The sequence below is a fragment of the Ursus americanus genome, chromosome 19 (assembly GCF_024610735.1).
Source record: "Ursus americanus isolate L20-20 chromosome 19, mUrsAme1.1.p, whole genome shotgun sequence".
Lineage (NCBI taxonomy): Eukaryota > Metazoa > Chordata > Mammalia > Carnivora > Ursidae > Ursus > Ursus americanus.
Genome location: NC_142145.1, coordinates 2,781,937 through 2,790,685, shown reverse-complemented (window position 1 = coordinate 2,790,685; position 8,749 = coordinate 2,781,937). Strand labels below are relative to the sequence as shown.

General features: G+C 49.5%; 1 pseudogene; it reads right to left on the bottom strand.

Moving 5' to 3' along the window:
• Positions 1-6,801: 6,801 nt before the first annotated feature.
• LOC148108447 (small ribosomal subunit protein eS10 pseudogene) lies at positions 6,802-7,327 on the bottom strand (annotated as a pseudogene).
• Between the last annotated feature and the right edge of the window lie 1,422 nt (positions 7,328-8,749).

Genomic DNA, 8,749 nt, shown 5'->3' with positions numbered 1-8,749 from the left:
GCTTACAGTATTAAAGATTCATAGTATCTGCCAGGAAAATACAAATATCCAAATGAACATTTTTGACCTTTGCAAATCCACACAAAGGCAACATTAAAATTTCATAGAAAGCACCCAAAACGATGGTTTTCAGAACAATATCCATGCCATCGCATCAGCCACGGGTATCCATTCTGATTACTGGTTCGCCTTATTAAGGGCCCCTGCTGTGGGGCACTAGTGGGAGTATTCTGACTGGCATTGCAGGTGGGTCGGTCTAGAATGGATCCTCTGGAAGGTTCCACAGAAACACCCACAGCCAGGAAACCTCAAGAGTGCCCCAGGGCTTACGCAGGACTCAGCAAGCACCGCAAACACTTCCGGGGCTTGGGGCCGGTGCATGGGAGTAGCATCCCTCTCTCACAGGGCTGGCCACTCGGGGGGCGAAGCAGACATGTCATGTACACTCGGGGTCTCGGGGAACGTGGTAAGTGATTCTGGGAGGAGGCGAAGGGGTCGTGCCATCTGCGAGAGCCAGGGAGGCTCCTGGGGAGAGCAGCCGTCGGGCATCTGCTGAGTCCAGCGTGGGTGCCGCTGGCTAAGTGTCCCCGAGCTGACACAGGGCTGGCCTCTGGGGGAGGGGCGGCAGAAGGGACTTGTTTCCCCAGCTGGGGACCGAGGGCCGGGAGGAGGAGGTGACGGGGGGGGGGGGCAGAGATTGATGGATGGCAGGGCTCTGTCGGGCAGGGAGGAACGGCCTCCAACAGTTGGGTTCTGTGTCTTTATCCTTGTTCCAGCCTGAGGCCATTCCCTGCCCTTCCTGTACCCTGGGGCCTCTCCTCCGGCCACTGCACGGCCAGAGAGAACAGGCAGCTGTGTAGACGTCAATTAAACCTCGGGTGGGCAAGGGCTTGCTGGGGTTATTCTGAAATTGCCTAAACTACCCCAAATCGACATGTTGTCTCTAGCCCCTCACCTGCCAATAAGAAGCACAATCACTCTCCCTTTGGCCCTCCTTCCTTTTTTTCCCAAGATTTTATTTATTTATTTATTTTAGAGGGAGCACGAGCCGGGGGGAGGGGTGGGCAGAGGCAGAGGAAAAGAGAGAATCTCGAGCCAGCTCCACGCTGAGCACAGAGCCCGATGTGGGACTGGATCTCACGACCCTGAAATCATGACCTGAGCTGAACCGAGGGTCGGATGCTCAATGGACCGGGCCACCCAGCAGCACCCCCCCTTACCTGGCTTCTGTGTGAAGTTCCATGTGTTTTCAAGGTCAGCTTCCATATGGGCCAACTGTTGGAAAAGTCAGGACGAGCACTGCAGAGAGCGGCCTCATCCAGAGCCCCGTGCATTTCCGTGTCTGGGTGCAGGTTTCCAGGACACCAACGAAAGGTGTCACTTTCATGTGGAGCGATGGTTAGGCCCCGCGTCCCCTGCTGATCTCACCCCTTTCCTAGGAACTAGAACATTACATAGCGTATAATTTAAGTGTTGAAAAGAAATAATAGTGAGTGGGGAAAATAGGGCCAAAAATAGATAGATCTGACTATTCAGTGTATTTACAAGAAATAGACAGTTTGACTTTTTACCATTTTTGCTATCTTTGTGCTCTGAACGCCGCAAGAGCAAAGACAGATTCTATGCTGGAAGAGAAAAGTATTTTACTTGAAAACCCCGTAAAAAGATGATGTCCTCTACTCGTGCAGACCTCGTAGTTTCTCCGAGGCTCTTGGCTACGGGCGTTACTGGGTCATAGAGGTAAGCGGTGCAGACACGAGCAGTGAGGTTTCTCCAGAACGTGGTTGTCATCTTCGGCTTAAACACCTCTGTTTGCACGAGTTTCTTTGTTTTCTCTGAGTTTGGAGCAAGTCTTAAACACTCTGGAGAAGGCTAGACAGAACGTAACACCTGGCGGCAAAGAACATGAGATAGAGCTCAGGCTCATTAGTACTCAAGCCGTCGAGGTGCTGTTTTTATCCTATTTGATCTAAGATTGCCAGGTCTGCAGAGCGAACGGAGTCAGAATCCCACCCGAGGGACGCGTTCGGCTTCCCAGAGACGGCGGGCTCATCGCAGGGACCTGTCTCCGCGCCCTCCTGACTGTAGGAGTCTGTCGTCCTGGACCCCTGGCCCCCACCCCATGACAGGAGGGGGCAAGCCTGTCGCCAGAGTCCTGAGGGGGCACTTCCTGTCTCTCTGTGCCCTCGGAACGGTCTCAGCTGATTCCACGGAAGGGGCGGGAAGGAAGCGTAGCTTCTCTCCTGAACCTGGAGGACTCTCGCGCTCTGGGCTTGTGGCGGGAAGGGGCAGGTGCACACAGAGCGGAGGGAGGAGGATGGTCATGCTCTTTCCTGTGTTGGGGAGTACAGACCACGGGCCTTTCTAGGTCTTCATAGCCGTACACCTGCTCGCGTCCGTGCTCTTCTGGAGGTGAGATGCGTCCCAGGACCGAGGCGCATTGTAGGAAGTTTCCCGCAACTCCCAGCTTCATGTAGTGTCCGGTTTGTCTTGTACCCTATGGAGTTCTTCACTGGACAGACCTGGACCATCTCTTTTCCTCCTTAAAGCTCGAGTCCCAGGTAGAGTTAGGAGCGACAAGAGGCTGCAGGACAGTCGTTGGGGGATGGTTCCATCATTTCTCAGTATGCGTATTTGTTTGCAGGCACAACTCAGTTAAAATCACTGCAGGCCCGACGAAAACACAGGTCACTGGGCCCACCTCCAGGATGTCCGACTCAGCGGATTTGGGGCTGCCGCAAAATCTGCTTTTCTAGCAAGTTCCCAGGCGAGGCCGACGCTCCCAGTCTGCAGATCACACTTGGAGACTCGCTGGCGCAGGGGGAGCCGAGGCCGCAGCCGGACGCCGTGAGCACGCAGTGGGCCCCACAGGAGCAGGGCGGGAGGCTCTCGCTTATGACCTAACATAATTCTGCATTTGAATTTTTTTTTACAAGACTTAACACACTTATGACTTAATAGATTTCTTCTTTTTTTTTTCAATGAGAATTTATTGCTCAGGAAACGGTATTTTTAAATTATAGTTAAAAACAAAGAAACCCAAATGATATTCTTACCTTCAAGGAGACTAGTGATGTTATCTGGGTTCTGAGCGATGATCCTTTCCATTCTGTAGGTCCAACCAGAAGACCTAGCCACATATTTCAGAAATTACAGATGACGATCACATGTGAACTTGGGCTAGCCTTTGATAACCACATAAAAATTACCAAAAAAATTTGGAATGATTTTTAAAGTAATCAGCCAATCGGACACATGTTTAATGATATACATAATTGCTCTTGGTCTTCTTAATAATCAGGCAATAAGGGTAAGGGAAGTAACTAAATAATTAGGTGGGCTTTTGTTTTTTCTTGGAGCCCAAACGATTTATTTTCATGGTCTTACTTTTCCTCGGTTCTCCATGGTGTATTGCAATGAGCACCATGGTTAGGAGTATTGTCTTAGCGGTGCAACATTTAATCCCCATTACCCACCAAACCTGGAAATACACACGGGCCGACATGGAGCGGCCACACCATCCTGTTCTTCCGAAACTCCGTTCAAGCCTGCGGCATAGCCTGCTCTTCAGGGCTTTTCCAACAGAAGCAGAGCTGCAAGAAGCTGATGGGAACGAACAAGATGGGCGAGAGGGTGAAGAAGGTCATGATATCCATTATATGGGGCACTTTCTCAGCCCTTGGCACTGTCCCGAGTCCTTGTGACAGATTGTCTTCTTCAGTCTTCTTGATAACCGTAATCTAATATCATTCCTGACTTTAGAGATGAAGAAAGAGTCGCTTGTCCAACAAACGCTAGAATGGGAAGGGGTGGATTTGAAGCCAAGCATCTCATTCTCCAAAGCAAGAGTCCTTTCTTCCCTGAGGTGACCACAGCCTGCTGTGTCTGTGCCCAGCTCCAGGTTGACCCAAGTGCTGGTGGGCAGGAGCTGGCCGTGCCCCAGACAGTCTGGTTCATCTGCCGGACTGCCCGCCCACCCCATCCTCATCTCCACAGTCCAAGTCTGGCTGATCATTCCGGGTCTGGTCCAAATGGCCTCGACTTCCTTAAGCCTTTCCAAAAGAGAGGTCTTTCTGCTGACCACTTCCACACGCACATTCACACCCAGGAAATGCCAAAACAGTTACAAAAGTTGTGGCGAAGGTTTAACATTCACTTAAAACAATGTTTTTAATGCACACGAAAATGTACATGCAATTTCAGGAAAAGACAATATTTTAATCCAAATTTGGGGGCCTTTCATAAATCGGTGTCCAGGGTCAACTTCTCACTTCCAAATGTCCTCAGTGCTTACTATGTGCCACTGTTAAGATACTTATGACTTTCCGCCCTGTGTCAGAGTCATGCTGTGTCTCCCCAGAAGTCTTTAAACTCAAGGGTCCGTGGACATTTCAGATCGACATTTCCCACTGAGCGTAGTACTGAAGGAACACAAAAATGAAATTCGCTGGGTAAACGTTGAATTACCCATGCCTCTCCGCATTGCATAAACTTTTAGTGGTTTTCTATTCCAACCAAATAAAGTCCAAACTTCTGCATGAAGCCTCATCTTCTTAACGTTTCTTGTTTCTGGGTTTCAGGACCCCCACACAGTGGGTCGGTTCTTGGACGTGTCAAAGTCCTTCCTCCCTGTGCCTGCATCCGCTGGCTTCTCTCTACGGGGATTGTACCTCTGACCCCTTTTTTCCTGCTTGTTACAAATTGCCTATCCTTCAAAACCAGCTTCAATCTCACCTCCGCTCCGAAAGTTTCCTTAACCACAACCTGACTCATGCCGAATTCTCTACCCTGTGTGCACCCACAGCACGTTGCTTCAAGCGTTGTTACAACAATTATTTAATTCTCTTGTTATGGCGAGTTCCTCACGTGACATTTGAAGGCATGGTTGTGTCATCTTCGGTGTCTGCCCAGTGTGGCTGAGACCTTTCACTGGGGAGACAAGGTCAGTGGGTGAACTGGATCTCTTCCACCCTGAGTCTCCTCGGTCCCACGTGGGACCATGTTCAGATGTTCTCCCATGATTACGTGTGTGTGTTCTGTTTCTCACATTTGATCACAGACTTTTAACAGTAGACACTCAATCTTTTATTTTCTAAAAATCTGTTTACACACAGACATTCAAAAATTCTTCCTTGGCTGCTAACATCGATGGATCTTTACAGTGAAGTTTTAAGTTTTGCTCATTTTGTTTCGAAATAATCATTACTTGACATCTTTTTAATTAAAATGGAGTTTTCACAAGAGACTTCCATTTTTGTTAAAAAGCAAGCCACATTTCCAGAATCTACGTCCGTATTCTGTGACCTTCTGCATCTTTATTTCGATAGAGGTCTACTGAGGTCAAGGCAGGTTGCTCTCAAATTCCTGAAACCTAGAAGACAGAATGATGTCCGCTTGGAGGCTCCCCAGCCCGTCCACTTCCTGCCACTTGCAGAGCAAATCTCAAGGATTCAGCCACTCCTGCCTGTGTCAAGTCAGACACGCTTGCCCATAGAAATCCCATGCTTGGCTTTTCTTGAGAAAGGCAGAGATGAGGCAGTGCCCGGGCAGGCCTGACCCTCCTCAGGGCCACAGTGGGTCCTGGCTTCTGGTCGTGGTCCCCTCAGTTGCGTCTCTCAGGGACGCTGCCCCAGTCCCCAGGACTCGGGTTTGCCGAGCTCAGCCGCCTCCCAGCCCAGGGCATGGCACCCCCAGGTCGCGGCCAGGAGCAGAAGCCAGCACCTGTTCTGAGGGGTTGGAGCCCACACAGACCATTAAATAAATGTCTTTCGTGTAAGTTGACTTCGGGCTTACTGGGCATATGCCTTTTCTTTTCCTTGTCACTCAGGTGACCGTTGGGTGTGAGCTTTAATTACGTGGATTGGTTTGTGAATTGGAATTTCACTATTTTATGGTTGTAGAGATTAATCGTTTTGCTTTACCTTAATCACTCCCTTTTATGGTAAATAAACTCGATCAACTGGCTCCTGTGCCCTTAAAGTCGGAGTGTTGCCAAATTATCACTTTTTTTCCTGATGGAAATTTACTTTGACTGAATCCGTGTCGTTGAGACATTTCCATGAAGCCTTTTATTTTATATTGTTTTATTTTACTTTATTTTATTTATTTATTTGAGAGAGAGAGAGAGCACAAGCAGGAACAGAGTCAGAGGGAGAAGCAGACTCCCCGCTGAGCAAGGAGTCTGACAAGGGGACTCGATCCCAGGACCCCGGGCAGGGGTCGAAGACAGAAGCTTCACAAACTGAGCCACCCAGGCATGTCTCCAGGAAACCTTTTGATGGAGCCGGGGGCCTGCCTCCGTTGGCCGGGGCAAATCTCCTGACACAGAAGCTTTGGTGGCACCTAGAGTGTTGTCCCCAGGTATGCCAAGAACACCCTTGAGCTGACGCCCGGAGTGAGCCAGCTCTGAGATCACACGAAAGATCCGGGAAGGCCATCGTCTCCTCTGTGGTGGCTGTGGTCTGGGTACAGATCCCTCAGCTGTACATGAGGACCGTCAATTTCTCCAGCAGGTTAGTAACGAGTGACACATGTGACTTGTCATTTGCCAAGCATCTGGTGGGGGCGGAGGGGGTGGAGAGCAAGGCCTCTGGAGCTCTGTTGTTGGGGTTTGAACCATGACAGCACCCGGATGTCTGGGGCAGATGACTTCCCTGGCCTCAGTTTCCACTCCATAACGTTGGAATGGCCCCACACCACTTCCTACGGGTGAGTGAGTACGACCCGTAAAAGCTGCTTCGGACAACGAAGCACTCTGCGCTATGGTATGATTTTTTTTTTATTTTTTTTCTGGCTTCAGATTTACTCAAAACAAAACAACGTCCTCCAGCTTTGCTGAGGCGGCTGACCACATCCAGGACCAAACCTGCCTCTGAAAGGGAATTCAGTGGCTGACCCAGCCCTGGCCTCAGCCCTCTGGGGGCACCAGTGGGCACGCCGCTTTGTCGGCAGGTGTCCCTGTCAACTTCCCCTGCCGTGAGGCTGGAGGCCACTCTCCCTCCAGACCTGGGGCCGAGCCGCCCGTCTGAGGACGGCTGCCATGCCGCACATTCTTGGGGGCGGGTGGAGGTCATCACGGAGCTACCAGACACCCTCGGTGGTGACGTACCAGTAGAAATGTCTCCAGGCCCACTGTTTTCTACGCAGCCTCGTGACCTGAGAGGCCACGTGGCCTCCCTGACGCGAAGACTGGGCCCACTCTTGTCTGCCAGCTCAGGTGTTCAGGCATGCGGACGTCCTTCCTGGCCACCATCACCGCCTCCTGGAGAAGGAGATCATAACTGGCCATACGGCTCCTCTTGGGCACCGGCGTCTGGGCGGCCGCCATGTCCGGCCGGGCCGGAAAGGACAGCTGTGCGCGGCGTCTCCTCCCCGTGGTACGAGTGTTCGATAGGTAGACGATATGGGAGGGAAAACCCTCATTCTACTGAAGATATAAAATGAGAAGTGTGGAAAATCAGAGTGAGAATGTCTTATAATACGTTCTTTTTCTTTTCTCAGCACTCATTGTAGGTCTCCATGAAGTTTTTCAGAAATTTTTGAGAACAGGTGACACACAATGTTACGTTAGTCTCGAGCGTACAACACAGTGATTCCCTTCGTCGTACGTGCTCACAAGCGTACCTACTACCCGTCACCATACAGCACGACTGCAAGAGCCTCGGCCGTGTTCCCCACGCTGTGCCCTTTATTCCTGGCACTCATCCGTTCCATGACTAGAGTTGGACCTCCCGCTCCCCTTCCCACACTCTGCCCAGCCCCCCACCCACGCTCCCCTCGGGCAACCACCCCTTTGTTCTCTGTATTTACGGGTCTGATTCTGCTTTTCATTTGTCGTTTATTCATTTGTTTTATTTTTTATTCATTTATTATATTATTTATTTATTTTTAATTCGAGGACAGTGAACGTCCGGCACTCTATTAGTTTCAGGTGTACAACAGAGTGATTCCGCCGTTCTGTACGTTCCTCAGCTCATCACAACACGTGTGCTCTTGATCCCCATCCCCTGTTCCACCCATCCCTCCACCCACCTCCCCTCAGGCAACCACCAGTTTGTTCTCTGTATTTAAGAGTCTTTTTTTAGAATTTTTTTCCTATTTGTCTTTTTTTTTTCTTTGTTTGCTTGTTTGTTTTGCTTCTGACATTCTACATATGAGTGAAATTATGTAATATTTGTCTTTCTTAGTCTGACTTATTTCACTTAGCGTTACACGTCTAGGTCCATCCATGGTGCTGCAAATGGCAAGACCTTGTCTTTTTTACGGCTGCATAATAGTCCTGTGTGTGTATGTGTGTTTATACATCCATGCCACAGCTTCCTTGTCCACTCGTCTATTGATAGGCACTTACGCTGCTTCTGTATCTTGACTATTATAAATAATGCTGCAATAAACAGAAGGGTACATATATTTTTTTTGAATTATGAACACCCAGGGGTGGAATTATTGGATCATATGGTATTTCTATTTCTAGTTCTTCAAAGAACCTCCACACTGTTTCCCACATTGGCTCCCCCAGTTTTCATTTTCACCAACAGGGCACAAGGGTTCCCTTTTCTCCACATCCTCACCAACACTTGTTATTTCTTGTCTTTTTAATTTTAGCTATTCTGACAGGTGTAAGGTAATATCTCATTGTGGTTTTGATTTGTGTTTCCCTGATGATGAGTGATGTTGAGCATCTTTTCATGTATCTAATGGCCACCTGATGTCATCTTTGGAAAAGTGTCTATTCAGGTCCTTTGATCGT